This window comes from Anomaloglossus baeobatrachus, chromosome 4 (assembly GCF_048569485.1).
Source record: "Anomaloglossus baeobatrachus isolate aAnoBae1 chromosome 4, aAnoBae1.hap1, whole genome shotgun sequence".
NCBI classification, from domain to species: Eukaryota; Metazoa; Chordata; class Amphibia; order Anura; family Aromobatidae; genus Anomaloglossus; species Anomaloglossus baeobatrachus.
Genome location: NC_134356.1, coordinates 523,972,375 through 523,990,376, shown reverse-complemented (window position 1 = coordinate 523,990,376; position 18,002 = coordinate 523,972,375).

Genomic DNA, 18,002 nt, shown 5'->3' with positions numbered 1-18,002 from the left:
TTCAGGACAGCCTGGGTAAACTGAGAATCACCTAGGAGGGGGCTCTGGCGGGAGGGGGAGACGAGACGGTTGGGAATACCAAGACACGCTAGCAAAATTGAAATCATTCAGGGACGACACAGAGATTTAACGAATTGTATTGCATATGTTATATTATATTTCATTACCTATGTTTTGGTTTAATGTTACTGTATACTATCTTAAATCGAACAGCAACATGGAACTCCAAATTGGGGTATCACCCACCTCTATGTCACATTTTGTCAGACGAATGTTCTTCTTTTGCAATGATACTTGTCATGTTTTTACAAATTTGAAAAATCAATAAAAAACGTTTTGGAAAAAAAAAAAAAATAGAAGTAAAGAGGAAGTAAAGAGACAATCTCCCTATCCTGTTTCCTTCCTACAGTACGGGGGTCGGCGTCCTAGGTCAATGACGCCTCCGTTCAACGACTACTAGGTCCCTATATTGAGCCCTCCCTATGACAGATATAGTGCACCCCTTCTGGTAGATTGAATTCCCAGAGTATTATCACCACAGTGAATAGACAGTGCACAGTCCGGGGTGACTTAAATGTAGCTGATAGTATAGCATTAATTTTGGGGTGGGGCTTAGGGGTCGTCTCTGATTTGTCAAATCTGTCAGTGTGCTCAGAAAGATAGTTGTAAAGCACAGTTTAAATAAGTGTGCTGTTCAGAGGGTATTCAGCACATAACTGGTGTGCTCAATATAAGGACATATTTGAGACACACAATTCCTAAACAGGAGTGCCCACAGTTACATAAGTGCCTGACGCGTTTCGCCCATTAACATCTCAATGGTGTAGGGCTCATCAGGGGCTTGAGGACAATTTCTTGATAAACTCCTTATTTAGACATCGAAGTAAGTACGGTCCTATTAATCACTGGGCTAGTAACAAGGATATTATGATCCTAGGATCCATCTGGTATTTCATCAGGATGATGATCACCTTATCAGATATGAGCTCAAATCAGCTTAAATGTCACTTCAGATGTGTTTATATACACAATATAGCAGTTGTTACGACCACCAGAATAGGGGGAAAAAACAGGTAGTAAATTTTCATCCCACAGAGGGATCAACCTCCATAAGTAATCCGGGTTCACAGTATGCAAGACCCAAATCCTGGTTGCTGGCCCTAAGTGGAGCAGCCGTTTATGTCATACAATGGTGTCTTCAGCAACCCAGGTAACTTACATCCGTCTGCATAGGGTATAGGTCCTGTACTGGCGTACAACCAGTGCAGTAGCTATACCCTATGCAGCTAAGCTCAGTGTTTGTTTATTTAAATGTCCTTTTACTATGCATCACTCTGCCCTGTTTTGTGTATATATTTGTGTTTCTTCAGCTATTTTGTCATACCATGCCTGAGGAAGAGACCTGAGATGTCTCGAAAGCTTGCTTTATAACATCATATTTTATTTTTATCTTAGTTAGCCATTAAAAGGTATCAGAACTACAAAATTTTATTTTTGTTTCTCTCACTGAGAGCAATCAATCATTTTTCAACTGGCTAACACGATACCAAAACCTTTTTCTTTTAACATTGATATCAGAGATACGGCACACGTATGACACACAAGGATGGACAAAACGGACTGTGGAACACGTGCATTTTTTCCCACAGTCCATGTGTATGTGAAGGGGCCTTAAAAGGGTTGTTTGAAGAGCCACCTGTGCATGGCACAGCTGTGGGTAGGATCAACCACAGCTCCATTTACACAGTACTGTTTAGAGCTGCCGGTTTCAGGACCATTAGTTGTCCCAGTGGTCAGATCCCCAGCAATTGGTGGGGATAGGGGATAACTGTTTAACTTGGGATAACCAGTTTAACCCCTTAACGACCGCGGGCAGTAAAATTATGTCCTAGCGGTCATAACCTTACTGCCCGCGGTCTGCCGGCAGCATCATGCTGCGATCGGCACACATCTCAGCTGACTTTTACAGCTGAGATGTGTGCCTGTTAGGCACGAGCAGAATCGTTATCTGCTCGTGCCGTTTAACCCCTTATATGGCGCTGTCAATATGTGACAGCGCCATTATAAGCGCGATCGCGGTAAAATTTTATTTACCGCCCGATACCGGAAGTCACGTGACGCAATCACGTGACTCCCGATAGTTGTCATGGTAGCACAGGGTCATGTGATGACTCCTGTACTACACCTGACTTGCTTTCACTTTCGCTGTGCCAGCGGCACAGCAAAAGAGAAAGAGAGCGTACCTGCTGTTTACAGCCTTGTAGCTGTGATCAGCAGATACTGCAGAGCGATCGGAATGCTGATCGCAATAGCCCCCTAGGGGACTAGTAAAATAAAAAAAAAAAAAGTTAAAAAAAAAGTTTTAAAAAATTTAAAAAAAAACAAAAAAACCTAAGTTCAAAGTTCAAATCACCCCCCATTCGCCCCATTGAAAATTAAAGGGTTAAAAAAATAAAAAATATACACATTTGGTATCGCCGCGTTCAGAAACGCTCGATCAAAATATAAAATCAATTAATCTGATCAGTATATGGCGTAACGGCAAAAAAATTCCAAACGCCAAAACGACTTTTTTTGTCGCCACAACTTTTGCGCAAAATGCAATAAGAGGCGATCAAAACGTAGCATCTGCGCAAAAATGGTACCGTTAAAAACGTCAGCTCGAGACGCAAAAAATAAGCCGTCACTGAGCCATAGATCCCAAAAAATGAGAACGCTACGGGTCACGGAATATGGCGTAAAACGTGCGCCACTTTTTTCGGACAAACGTCCGATTTTTTTTAACCCCTTATATAAAAGTAAACCTATAAATGTTTGGTGTCTACGAACTCGCACTGACCTGAGGCATCCCACCCACACATCAGTTTTACCATATAGTGAACACAGTGAATAAAATATCTCAAAAACCATAGTGCTATTGCTCTTTTTTTGCAATTTTTCTGCAGTTGGAATTTTTTTGCCGTTTTTCAGTACACTATATGGTAAAACTGAGGGTTTCATTTAAAAGTACAGCTCGTTCCGCAAAAAATGAGCCCTCACATGACCATATTGACTGAAAAATAAAAAAGTTACGTCTCTCAGAAAAAGAATGGCGAAAAAAAAAACGGAAAGCGAAAAATCGGCCGGTCGTGAAGGGGTTAAACAGGTTTTCCTGGATTTATTTTCATTTGTCCATAGGAATGTAAAAATAATAAACGAACACTGAGAATCCCAAAGTATAATGACGCCTCTCCAACAACAGAACAGAAGTGATACTGTGCAATATATGTGACACTTTGATACAATGTAAAGTAGTCAGTGTACAGCTTGTATAAGAGTGTAAATTTGGTGCCCTCTAAATAGCTCAACACTCAGCCATTAATGTCTATACTGCTGGCAACAAAAGTGAGTACACCCCTAAGTGAAAATGGCCAAGTTGTGCCCAAAGTGTCAATATTTTGCGTGACCACCATTATTTTCAAGCACTGCCATAACTCTCTTGGGCATGGAGTTCACTAAAGCTCCACAGGAGCCGCTGGCATCTTCTTCCATCCTCCATTATGACATCATGAAGCTGGTGAATGTTAGAGCCTTGCACTCCTTCAGTTTGAGGATGCCCCACAGCCACAGTCACTAAATAGGGTTTAGGTCTGGCGACTTGCTTGGCCAGTCCAGCACCTTTTACTCTGTTTTTTTTTTTTAGCAAAGCAGTGGCCATCTTGGAGATGTGTTTGGGGTCGTTAGCATGTTGGAATATTGCCCTGCGGCCCAGTTTCCGACGGGAAGGGATCATATTCTGCTTCAGTATATCACAGTATATGTTGGCATTCATGGTCCTTCAATGAACTGTAGCTCCCCACAGCTGGCAGCACTAATGTAGCTTCAAACCAAAGCAATCCCACCACCATGCTTGACTGTAGGCAAGACACACTTGTCTTTGTACTCCTCACCTGGTTGCCACCACACATGCTTGACACCATGTTAAGTTTATCTTTTTCCCATCAGACAACAGGACATGGTATCAGTAATCCATGTCCTTAGTCTGTGTTCAGAAAACGAAGTTGAGCACATAGACTCATCTTCTTTGGTCGACCATGGTGAGGCTTGTTCTGAGATAATCCTTTTTTGTTAAACCAATGCATGATTTTGGCCACAATGCTGCAGCACTGTTTCAGGGTATTGGCAATCTTCTAGTAGCCTAGACCATTTGTATGTAGAGCAACAATTTTTTTCTCAGATCCTCAGAATTCTTTGCCATGAAGTGCCATGTTACTTCCAGTGACACGTATGAGAGAGTGTGTGAGCAATAACACCAAATTTACCACACCTGCTCCACATTCACACCTGAGACCTTGTAACACTAATGAGCAACATGACACCGGGAACAAAAATGGCTAATTGGGCAAAATCTGCCATTTTCACTTGTAGGTGTACTCACTTTTGTTGCCAGCAGTTTGGACATGAATGGCTGTGTGTTGAGTTATTTAGAGGGCACACCAAATTTACACTCTTATACAAGCTGTACACTGACTACTTTACATTGTATCAACGTGTCAAATCTTCACTGTTGTCCCATGAAAAGATATGATATTTTAAAATATCTGAGGGGTGTACTCACTTCACTTCAACATATTATTCATGGGAGGTTGAAACTGCAGTATATACATAGAAGGTATAGGTTCCATGTAGGCCAGGACTCAGACAAAACCTAGAGATGGGGAAAGGCGGAAGGAGGTCTAGTGCTGAGCATGGAAAGGAGCGGAATCATTGGAGACGTCGCACATAGAAAACCATTCTGACACTGCACTGGCCACCAGTGTCAGACTAAAGGGGGCTTTACACGGTAGCGATATCGGTACCGATATCGCTAGCGTGCGTACCCGCCCTCATCGTTTGTGCGACACGGGCATATCGCTGCCCGTCGCGCACAAAATCGAGCTTGCACGCCACACGGCTTACCTGCCCTGCGACGTCGCTCTGGCCGGCGATCCGCCTCCTTTCTAAGGGGGCTGGTCGTGCGGCGTCACAGCGACGTCACTCGGCAGGCGTCCAATAGAAGCGAAGGGGCAGAGATGAGCGGGACGTAACATTCCGCCCACCTCCTTCCTTCCGCATTGCCGGTGGAGGCAGGTAAGGAGATGTTCCTCGCTCCTGCGGTGTCACACACAGCGATGTGTGCTGCCGCAGGAAAGAGGAACAACATCACTAATGAGAGGTAAACGATTTTTTGTTTTAGGACGGTCTCTCCGCGGCAAACGATTTTGGCCGCTTTTGCGATAGTTTTAGGTCGCACATAAGTGTCACACGCTGCAATGATATCGTTAATGACGCCGGATGTGTGTCACTAACGACGTGACACCGACAATAAAACATTAACGATATCGTAGCGTGTAAAGCCCCCTTTAGTAAGAACCCTCTGTGAGCCGCGGAAGAGCTGTGAGAGCGAGTGAGCCCAGGGGTGCACAGACTCTGCCGCATGCAAACGATTTAAAGTTCTGATGGACAAACTTTAAAGAGCTTCTGACCGAAAAGCAGGGCTGCTGGCCCACTCTATGGTTCAGTGCTTCAAACTATCAGGAATCAGCCAGGTTGGAAGAAGGCTAATCTGGGCCTGAAAGGGATTGTGCCACTTCTCAATCACTATATTTCCCTCAAGTAAATAATAACAACCTGTGCTCACCTTGGGGAAAAGGTTATGCTCCAGCAATTTCAGTACCTGGTCTCCCATCACATCAGGCTACATGCGCACGCTGCATCTTTTACTGCATTTTTGATGCATTTTTTGTGAAGTTTGTGGTCACAAAAGATGCACCCAAATGTATGCATTTCCTTCCCCCAGCAGAGCAAAGTCTATGAGATTTCTATTTTGCTGCCCGCATAGTGCATCTTTGTTTGGCTGCGTTTTTGAAGACGCAGACAAGATGCAGCATGGTTGTTCTTTTTGCGTTTTTGTCCCTGCGTTTCGGAGTACTGGCAGATCAATCCCCCACTGACTTGGCGTCATTCACTTCCCGGGCCACTAATTACATTCATTGAATATGCACTGCTTCCCCCGCCCACCAGCGTCTGTGATTGGATGCAGTCAGATGAGCCCCCATGCTGAGTGACAGCGTGTCTGATGCTTCCAATCACAGTTACCAGTGGACAGGTTTATATCATACAGTAAAATAAATAAATATGGCGTAAGATCCCCCTATATTATAATATTATAGTTATTGGGCGCCCCCCAGTCTAAAAATATCAGCCTGCAGCCTCGCGGAATTGCCACATCCATTAGATGTGACAGTCCTGGCACTTTACCTGGCTCTTCCGGATTGCCCTGATGTGTTTGCAATCAGGGAAATAAGGAGTTAATGGCAGTCCACAGCTGCCACTAAGCCCCAGATTAGTAATGGGGGGTTCAGGCAGAGACTGAGCCACGATCAATGGTGACGTCACTCAGGTTAGTTGCAGCCACAGCTGGAGTCCTCCACCAGTGACCGCAAATCACCTGAGTGACATCACCGCTGATCGCGCTGCTCATGTCAGTCATTACCACATAGTTGGCGGTCATGTTCTATGGTGCTCACTGTGAACTTCAGATGCAGCAGTGCTGGAAGCATTGCGGACCCTCGTGTGGATTATATCGGACCTGGGTGTTTTGGGATTAATAAATGGTGAAAGAGGGTGCTTTTTTTTTTTTTACTTTTATTTAACCCCTTCACCCCCGGCCACTAAAACACCCTAATGACCGGGCCATTTTTTGCAATTCTGACCAGTGTCACTTTGACAGGTTATAACTCTGGAACGCTTCAACGGATCCTGGCGATTCTGAGATTGTTTTTTCGTGACATATTGTACTTCATGTCAGTGGTAAATTTAGGCCGATATGTTTTGCGTTTATTTGTGAAAATTTAGGAAATTTGGCGAAAATTTTGAAAATTTCGCAATTTTCAAACTTTGAAAATGTATGCCCATAAATCTGAGAGATATGTCACACAAAATAGTTACTAAATAACATTTCCCACTTGTGTACTTTACATCAGCGCAATTTTCGAAACAATTTTTTTTTCCGTTAGGAAGTTAGAAGGGGTCAAAGGTCATCAGCAAATTCTCATTTTTCCAACAAAATTTACAAAATAATTTTTTTTAGGGACCACATTACATTTGAGGTGACTTTGGGAGGCCTAGGTGACAGAAAATACCCAAAAGTGACCCCATTCTAAAAACTACACCCCTCACACTGCTCAAAACCACATCCAATAAGTTTATTAACCCTTTAGGTGCTTCACAGGAACCAAAGCAATGTGGAAGGAAAAAATGAAAATTTTACTTTTTAACACAAAAATGTTACTTTAGCCATAAAATTTTCATTTTTACAAGGGAGAAAAGAGAAAGTACACAATACAATTTATTGTGCATGTTCTCCTGAGTACGCTGATACCCCATATGTGGTAAAAATCAATTGTTTGGGCGCACGGCAGAGCTCGGAAGGGAAGGAGCGCCATTTGAATTTTTGAACGCAAAATTAGCTGCACTCATTAGCGGACGCCATGTCGGGTTTGAAGACCCCCTGAGGTGCCTAACCAATGGAGCTCCCCCACAAGTGACCCCATTTTGGAAACTAGAGCCCTCAAATAATTTTTCTAGATGTTTGGTGAGCACTTTGAACCCCTGGGGGCTTCACAGAAGTTTATAGCGTTGAGCCGTGAAAAGAAAAAAAAATTTTTTTTACGACAAAACGGTTGCTTCAACTAGGTAGCTTTTTTTTTCACAAGGGTAACAGGAAAAAATGCACCATAAAATGTATTGTGCATTTTCTCCTGAGTACGCAGATACTTCATATGTGGTGGAAATCAAATGTTTGGACACACAGCAGTGCTCGGAAGGCAAGGAGCGCCATTTGAATTTTTGAGTGCAAAATTAGCTGCACCTGTTAGCGGACGCCATGTCGGGTTTGAAGACCCCCTGAGGTGCCTAAACAATGGAGCTCCCCCACAAGTGACCCCATTTTGGAAACTAGAGCCCTCAAATAATTGTTCTAGATGTTTGGTGAGCACTTTGAACACCTGGGGGCTTCACAGAAGTTTATAGCGTTGAGCCGTGAAAAGAAAAAAATTTTTTTTTACAACAAAACGGTTGCTTCAACTAGGTAGCTTTTTTTTTCACAAGGGTAACAGGAAAAAATGCACCATAAAATGTATTGTGCATTTTCTCCTGAGTACGCAGATACTTCATATGTGGTGGAAATCAAATGTTTGGACACACAGCAGTGCTCGGAAGGCAAGGAGCGCCATTTGAATTTTTGAGTGCAAAATTAGCTGCACTCATTAGCGGACGCCATGTGGGGTATGAAGACCCCCTGAGGTGCCTAAACAATGGAGCTCCCCCACAAGTCACCCCATTTTGGAAACTAGAGCCCTCAAATAATTTTTCTAGATGTTTGGTGAGCACTTTGAACACCTGGGGGCATCACAGAAGTTTATAGCGTTGAGCCGTGAAAAGAAAAAAAAATTTTTTTACCACAAAACGGTTGCTTCAACTAGGTAGCTTTTTTTTTCACAAGGCTATCAGGAAAAAATGCACCATAAAATGTATTGTGCATTTTCTCCTGAGTACGCAGATACCTCATATGTGGTGGAAAGTAATTGTTTGGGCGCATGGCGGGGTTCAGAAGAGAAGGAGCGCCATTTGACAGCAAAATTGGTTGGAATCATTAGCGGACGCCATGTCACGTTTGGAGACCCCCTATGGTGCCTAAACAGTGGAGCTCCCCCACAAGTGACACCATTTTGGAAACTAGAGCCCTCAAATAATTTTTCTAGATATTTGGTGAGCACTTTGAACACCTGGGGGCTTCACAGAAGTTTATAGCGTTGAGCCGTGAAAAGAAATTTTTTTTTTTTTACCACAAAACGGTTGCTTCAACTAGGTAGCTTTTTTTTTCACAAGGGTAACAGGAAAAAATGCACCATAAAACGTATTGTGCAATTTCTCCTGAGTACGCAGATACCTCATATGTGGTGGAAAGTAATTGTTTGAGCGCATGGCGGGGCTCAGAAGAGTAGGAGCGCCATTTGACTTTTCAAACGCACAGACGCGGTGCACTGATCGGCCGCTGCAGGACGCACGGTCGGATGCGATAAAAAAAAGCGTCGGGGATACGTAAAAAAAAAAGTCACGCCAAAAATTGACCATGGATGCAGATACGTTATGTGCATCCCTGATCAGCGCTTGGCGGTATGCACGGACGGATGCGATACAAAAAGCGTCGCAAATACGGAAAAAAGTCACGCCAAAAATTGAGCAGGGATGCCGATCAGTTATCTGCATCCCTAATTAGCGCTCGGCGGGACGCACGGACGGATGTGATACAAAAAGCGTCGTGAATACGGAAAAAAGTCACGCCAAAAATTGACCATGGATGCCGATCCGTTATGTGCATCCCTGATCAGCGCTTGGCGGGACGCACGGACGGATGCGATACAAAAAGCGTCGGGGATACGGAAAAAAGTCACGCCAAAAATTGACCATGGATGCCGATCCGTTATGTGCATCCCTGATCAGCGCTTGGCGGGACGCACGGACGGATGCGATACAAAAAGCGTCGGGGATACGGAAAAAAAAGTCACGACAAAAATTGAGCAGGGATGCCGATCCGTTATCTGCATCCCTGATCAGCGCTTGGCAGGACGCACGGACGGATGAGGTGTAAAAATGGACAGGGGATACGGAAAAAAAAAAAAGTTATACTCACAGTACCCAGAGGACTAGCAGGAGGATCACTGACCAGAAGAGCTGCAGAGGAACAGATGGCAGAGAGATGGACAGCTTTACAGGAGCAGCAGGCAGATCAGCAGAATGCCCAGGAAGGACCCAGCGATGGACGCAGATGTGATCAGGCCGGTGAAGACAGGTAAGAGGACGTCGGGGGAGAGCAGAGGGGGAGAGGGGGGGGGTGAGAGCAGAGGGGGGGTTGAGAGCAGAGGGGGGGGGGGGGGAGCAGAGGGGGAGGGGGGAGAGCAGAGGGGGAGACCGGAGAGGGAGCTGCAGAAGCAGAACAGAGATAATGGGGGAGGTAGTCAGATCGCGGGGGGAGCAGATCGGGATGTCGGGGGGGGGGGGGGTTGGGGGGAGCAGCAGGTGCTATCACGGCAGCGCGCAGGGGCACCACGGGAGCGCGCACGGGCTGCAAAGTGAGCACAGTACTCATGTGCAGCAGCAGCGGTGACCTCAGCTACGGCGGCGGCGGCAGCAGCAGCGGTGGCGTGGTACCACAAGTACCAGCCACTGCACACTGCAGACATGTTGGGGGAGGGCTCGCAGGCCAGCACAGGCCTGGGGAGGGCGGCCACCGGCAGATCAGACCGCCCCACTGCACACTGATTGGAGCGATTGCGCGTCATAGCACGATCGCTCCAATCAGTGCTGCAGGGGCTGGGGGCGGCATGTTTGAGGTCCACCTATGATATGCTGCAGCAGCTGCGGCATCTCATAGCTGGATCTCACAGGATCGCACTAATTCGGGCATTATTTTTGCCGAAATTAGTGCGATCGATGTGGTTGGCGGTTCAGATTTGAACAGCCAATCACATCGATCGTCGATAGGGGGTGGCGATGCCGCCCCCCCTGGGGTCAAGCAAAGGTCCCCTGCTGTAAGAAACAGCAGGGGACATCATTTGAAAGCCGTTGCTATGGCCACGGCAATCAAATGAAGTTTAGGCCGTAAAATTACATCCCTGGTCGTTAAGTCACGTTAAAATAGGACGTAATTTTACGGCCCGCGGTCGTGAAGGGGTTAAAATAAAGGATTTTTTGGGTGCTTGTGTTTATTTACTTTAATTTACTGATTAGTGGCAGCTGTGGGCTGCCATTAACTTCTTATTACCCTGACTGCAACCGCACCAGGGCAAAAGAAAGAGCCGGGCCCAGCACCAGAATTGGCGCATCTACTGGATGTGCCACTTCTGGGGTAGCTGCGGGTTGCTATTGTGCCGCCCCTGACTACATCAGGGCGCCACAGGAAACTGCATCCTTACCCAGGGTGCAGGGCCTACCCCCCATGGTTCCAGGTGCCCAAGAAACCGATGTCACTCCTATCTGCATCACAAAACCCAATCACCTCACATCAGACACTGCCAGACACATCAGGGGGGTTGGACTAACTGAAAAATGGGCCAGCCACTGGGGGACTGAGCAGACTGTGAGAGGGAGGAGTGAAGAATTAGGCTCCATAGAGAGGAGCTGGGAGAGTGAGCTCCTGGGGAGCTAGGTAGGATTGTTTGGGTCACAAGCGGTGATTCAGGTCCAGAGGAGTCGGGGACCGTTAGCAGGGACATTGGACAAGGGTGTGACGGACGTAGTCTTGGAGGACTGTCGGCACCAGAAAGGCCCAATAGAACTGACCGATACCAAGCACGACGGGGTACAGGACCCTAGGTCAGGAGCCGATTCAACGTCCTGGCAATTCACCTGAAAGTGAGAGGACCTTCAAGGACTTCAATAGACGCTCAGAGGTTGAGGCCATCAGTATAACGAGGGGGACAGGGGTGTTTCCAGACACAGTAACCCACTGAAGTCCCCAGTGCCAGCTCTCAAGAGCACGGCTACACTATACATAGTGAGCAGGGCCCCTAACAGCTTCAAGCCAAGGTGACCACCTACCGACAATAAATTGTGCACGGAGGCAGGCTCCGGATCACTAAGTGACATCGGTGGGACCAGATACTTGGACGGGCTCCCGGCAGCGGCAGCTGTGCACAGAGACTTTGGTTTACCTACAGTTTGTGTGTGTCTCCTTTCTAAACCTCATCCAGCACCACAACTACCCCCAGTGAGTTCCCTGGTCCCTGCACCCTGTCCTCCCAAATAACTACCAACACCCTGAGCCTGGGTCCTTCCCTGCCTGCGGAGGGACTGACACCTTTTTGCTTAACACCATCTGCCCCGGTACTCCTTCCAGCAGTGGCGGTACTCCCATTACCGCAACCCGCAGGTGGCGTCACGAACGTCTCCCCTGTAAATATCCCCTTTTACGGATCAAAGTGTCCATCAAGCCGGGTCCGGACCCCGCGAGCCACGACGATCCCGGATCCAAACAGCCCGACTAACACCGGGGTGGTATACTATTGTTAGGCTGGAAAGGGCCAAATAACCATGGCCCTTACCACCCTAATAATATCAGCCCCCTGTTGTCTGCTGTATCTCGGCTGGTTTTAGAAAAATAGAGGGGGACCCTGTGTTTTTTTTTATTATTAAATAAATCAAATGATTAAAATAAAAATAAAGCATGGGATCCCTTATTTTTCATAAGCAGCCAAGGTACAGCAGACAGCTGAGGGTTGCAGCCTGCACTTGTTGCTGTTCTTGTTCTGGATCTGAAAAATTGGGGGAACCCATGTCATTTTTTTACCAAAAAATAATTTAAAAAACAGCTGGCCAAGCTAGCTATCACTCATATATATATCTATAGAGCTATTCTGTTATTTCTTTCTATCTATTCTTTCTTATCTATTCTATATATGTTCTTTCCATCTATCTATTGTAGCTATCAATTATCCTATCCTATTTTGTGTCTCCTTTAAAAAGCGCATTAACAAACACGCTACAAAATGTCATGCGTTTTTTGGGCAACAAGCTGTGTTTCTATGACCACAGGAGAAAAAGATGCAGTGTGCACATATAGCCTTATACTTCAGCCCTGCAGCTAAACCCTAAGCCAGGGGTCTCAAACTCGGCTGGGTGTATGGGCCGCACAGAGAAAAAAAATATTTGGGGGGCCGCACTCTTTGCAGGACAAAGTGACATTTTTATTGGTACCATATATAATAAATATATATTGGTTTTTTACACACCTTGGGATCACTGATTTTGAACATTTTCACTTCTTCATTATAGCAAAACGTGCACATTCTTTGTTTAAATATAAACATTTTTTTTTACATTTTATTCCTTTCTTGTAACTAATAGTTTTACTATTAGCACTATATAGAAATTTTAACCAACATCTTTTAGTAATGTTCCCCATATTGTTGTAACGTGCCCATCCTTGTCCCCTTGTAGTATTGTGCCCCATCCCACAGTAATGTGCTCATCCTTGTCCCCTTGTAGTATTGTGCCCCATCCCACAGTAATGTGCTCATCCTTGTCCCCTTGTAGTATTGTGCCCCATCCCACAGTAATGTGCTCATCCTTGTCCCCTTGTAGTATTGTACCCCATCCTAGTCCCCATCCCACAGTAATGTGCTCATCCTTGTCCCCATCCTAAAGTAATGTTCCCCATCCTTGTCCCCATTTTCTAGTAATGTGTTCATCCTTGTCCCCATGTTATAGTAATGTCCCCAATCTATAGTAATGTGTCCATCCTTATCCCCCATCTTATAGTAATGTTCCCCATCCTTGTCCCCTTGTAGCAATGTCCCCATTCTATAGTACTGTCCCCATTGTATAGTAATGTGCCCATCCTTTAGTAATGTGCCAACCTTGTCCCCACCCTATAGTAATGTCCCCAGCATTATCCCTATTCTATAGTAATGTTTCCCATCCTTGTCCCCTTGTAGTAATGTCCCTATCCTACAGTAATGTGCCCACCTTGTCCCCATCCTATAGTAATGTCCCCAGCATTATCCCTATTCTATAGTAATGTTTCCCATCCTTGTCCCCTTGTAGTAATGTCCCTATCCTACAGTAATGTGCCCACCTTGTCCCCATCCTGTAGTAATGTCCCCATCCTATAGTACTGTGCCCACCTTGTCCCCATCCTATAGTAATGTCCCCAGCCTTGTCCCCATTCTATAGTCATGTGCCCATCCTAGTCCCTATCCTATAGTAATGTCCCCAACCTTATCCCCATCTCATAGTAATGTGCGCACTTTGTCTTCATCCTGTAGTAATGGGTCAGCAGCTCTCCTCACCTTCCACACACGCCGGAGTGAAGCTGAGGGAAGTTGTCTGCGGCCCCAGATCCACAGTGATTGGAGAGATCGGTCACAAGGCCGGTCTTTCCAATCAGAGCTGGGGGCGGGTGAAACACAGGTCACCCAGCTCCAGCCAATGATCAGTGCTACAGCTGCACTGATCATGGCTGGATTTCAATGTTTCAGCGATTTTCAATGGCTGAAACATTAGTGGCTGTGATTGGCTGACGAACGCCGCTTAGCCAATCACAGCCTCTGTAGGTCCGGGGAGGAGACACCACCCCTCCTGAGGTCCCCTCCTCCCCGAATCTAAGGTATTTGCAGCGATCGCAGCCACCGGGGCTGCCATTTTGCCATGACGTACTGGGTACGTCATGGGTCCTTCTTACCTGTCCCGCGCTCCCTCTGCTGCCTCATCTCTGCTTCGTGCGGCCCCCAGGCCCGTGCCCCTGGTCACTATCGCGGCAGCTGCAGTGTCCCTGTCAGTGATTTATGTGAGATGATTGTATTGCCGGCGCGAGATCGCAGCACCCGCAACACATTCATCTGACATAAAGTGCAGACAGTGGCTGCGGCCCCTGCACCTGCCGCGATAGTGAACAGGGGCACGGGCCTGGGGGCCACACGAACTACCCTGAGGGGCCGCGTGTTTGAGACCCCTGCCCTAAGCCCTGCAGCCAATCAAGCGCCCCTTCACTCATTACAGCCGCTGCTCTCACTTCTTCTGGATGTTAGTTTTGTTTGAGGGAAGTGAGAGTAAAGCAGCCGCTGATTGACTGCAGTGCTTACGTATAATGAGGTCATTGGAGAACAGGCACCAACATTGCTGGAACGGCGCCAGCACTGGAGGGGAGTACAGGCTGTTGTTATTGTACATAGGGGAAATATACATTAGTGATTGAGAAGGGGCTGTCCGAGAAGTGGACAATTCCTTTAACTGGGAATCCCTTAGTCACTGTCCGATAGAGTTTATAACTTGTACCTGTCTTTCTGATCCTTCTCAGCTGATTAAAATCACCCCTATAACCTGTGGCCACCACCAGTAAGCTTTTATATACAGAATTATACAATACTCTATATAAGAACCCAGGTCGATCTGTATAACATAAAAAACACATTTTATAATACTCATCTGCTTGGCGGTCTGATGAGCGTCGCTGCTCTCAGTCCAACACCTCCTAAACTCCTTCCATCTCCCTCCTCCGTCTGGATGACGCGTCCTATGTCATCCACACAGACCCGCCATTGCGCTCCTGCACACTTCTCTCTGCCCTACTGAGGGCAAAATACTGTAATGCACAGGCACAGAAAAGGGTCAATGACCACCTGCGAACTACAAGGGCAGAGACAAGTGCGCAGGAGCACAATGGCGGATTCTGTGTGGATGACATAGACGTGTAATCCATACAGAGCAGGGAAGGAAGACGGCAAACGCAAGAAGAGGCGCCAGATCAAAACCAGCGACACCCATTGGACCAGACCGCCCCTCAGGTGGGTATAATAAAGGTGTTTTTTACATTATACAGAGCGGCCTGGGCTCTTATATACAACATTCCAGAATACTGTATATAAGAGCTAACTGGTGACAGGTTCCCTTGAATGACCACAGACCTCCTTAAAGGGAACCAATCACCAGGTTTTCGTATATAAGCTAAAGCTCAGGCTGATTATCTACATACCTTTAGTGGTCAGCTCGAATGTTTAGGTTTTGAAATCCAAGAAAGTGAAGTTTGTAAAATGAGCTGCTTGTTGAGTGGCAGCTGCACTGGAGCAGATAATTTATTCATAGTTATCCCCTCCCTCTCTTAGAATTAGCATAAGTATTATACAAACAACTCACTTTGCCTAGCAGGACCTGTGTGAGGTCATACCCATGTGACCAGAAGGGGCGGGGCCTCAACCACCAAAGCTAGATACCAGGTCACATGGGTATGACCTCACACAGGTCCTGCTAGGCAAAGTGAGTCGTTTGTATAATACCGGTACTTATGCTAATTCTAACAGGGGGAGGAGAGAACTCTGAATATATGATCTGCTCCAGTGCAGCTGTCACTCAAGAAGCTGCTCATTTTACAAACTTCACGTTCTTGGATTTCAAAGCCTAAACATCCGAGCTGACCACTACAGGTATGTATAGAATCAGCCTGATAGTGCCAGTATAGCACTGGCTTTAGGTTATATGCGAAAATCCTGGTGATCGGTTCCCTTTAAAATTGAACATGCAAGGAAGAGCCTGGAAATGCGAAAGCAGCAAAATGGTCAGTGAAACCCAATGACTTTGGTATTACTGAGTGCAGGGGCCCAAGAGGTGTGTGTGTGTGTGTGTGTGTGTGTGGGGGGGGATTTCTACCTCCAACCCATGTGGAATTGTGAACTTTGAGTTATTGAACTGAAGAGAGCCCATATACTGTTCTTGCAAAGGGGCCCCTTTTCTGTCTGTGTCTGTGAGTGTAAATCCAGCTGTGGAGAGGGAGGGCAGCACTGCGCACAGTGAGCTTCAGTATGCGGAAAGCGAAGGCAGGGCTGTGCATGGCCAGCTACAGACTGGAGAGGGAAGGCAGGACTGGGCACGGCGAGCTGCAGACTGTGGAGAGTGAAGGCAGGACTGGGCACGGCGAGCTGCAGACTGTGGAGAGGGAAGGCAGGGCTGGGCACGGCGAGCTGCAGACTGTGGAGAGGGAAGGCAGGGCTGGGCACGGCGAGCTGCAGACTGTGGAGAGGGAAGGCAGGGCTGGGCACGGCGAGCTGCAGACTGTGGAGAGGGAAGGCAGGGCTGGGCACGGCGAGCTGCAGACTGTGGAGAGGGAAGGCAGGGCTGGGCACGGCGAGCTGCAGACTGTGGAGAGGGAAGGCAGGGCTGGGCACGGCGAGCTGCAGACTGTGGAGAGGGAAGGCAGGGCTGGGCACGGCGAGCTGCAGACTGCGGAGAGGGAAGGCAGGGCTGGGCACGGCGAGCTGCAGACTGCGGAGAGGGAAGGCAGGGCTGGGCACGGCGAGCTGCAGACTGCGGAGAGGGAAGGCAGGGCTGGGCACGGCGAGCTGCAGACTGCGGAGAGGGAAGGCAGGGCTGGGCACGGCGAGCTGCAGACTGCGGAGAGGGAAGGCAGGGCTGGGCACGGCGAGCTGCAGACTGCGGAGAGGGAAGGCAGGGCTGTGCACGGCTAGCGGCAGACTGCGGAGAGGGAAAGCAGCGCTGTGCACGGCTAGCGGCAGACTGCGGAGAGGGAAAGCAGCGCTGTGCACGGCTAGCGGCAGACTGCGGAGAGGGAAAGCAGCGCTGTGCACGGCTAGCGGCAGACTGCGGAGAGGGAGGGCAGCGCTGTGCACGGCTAGAGGCAGACTGCGGAGAGGGAGGGCAGCGCTGTGCACGGCTAGAGGCAGACTGCGGAGAGTGGGGGCAGCGCTGTGCACGGCTAGAGGCAGACTACGGAGAGTGGGGGCAGCGCTGTGCATGGCGAGCTGCAGACTGCGGAGAGTGGGGGCAGCGCTGTGCACGGCTAGAGGCAGACTGCGGAGAGTGGGGGCAGCGCTGTGCACGGCTAGAGGCAGACTGCGGAGAGTGGGGGGCAGCGCTGTGCACGGCTAGAGGCAGACTGCGGAGAGTGGGGGCAGCGCTGTGCACGGCTAGAGGCAGACTGCGGAGAGTGAGGGCAGCGCTGTGCACGGCTAGAGGCAGACTGCGGAGAGTGAGGGCAGCGCTGTGCACGGCTAGAGGCAGACTGCGGAGAGGGAGGGCAGCGCTGTGCACGGCTAGAGGCAGACTGCGGAGAGTGGGGGCAGCGCTGTGCACGGCTAGAGGCAGACTACGGAGAGTGGGGGCAGCGCTGTGCATGGCGAGCTGCAGACTGCGGAGAGTGGGGGCAGCGCTGTGCACGGCTAGAGGCAGACTGCGGAGAGTGGGGGCAGCGCTGTGCACGGCTAGAGGCAGACTGCGGAGAGTGGGGGGCAGCGCTGTGCACGGCTAGAGGCAGACTGCGGAGAGTGGGGGCAGCGCTGTGCACGGCTAGAGGCAGACTGCGGAGAGTGAGGGCAGCGCTGTGCACGGCTAGAGGCAGACTGCGGAGAGGGAGGGCAGCGCTGTGCACGGCTAGAGGCAGACTGCGGAGAGGGAGGGCAGCGCTGTGCACG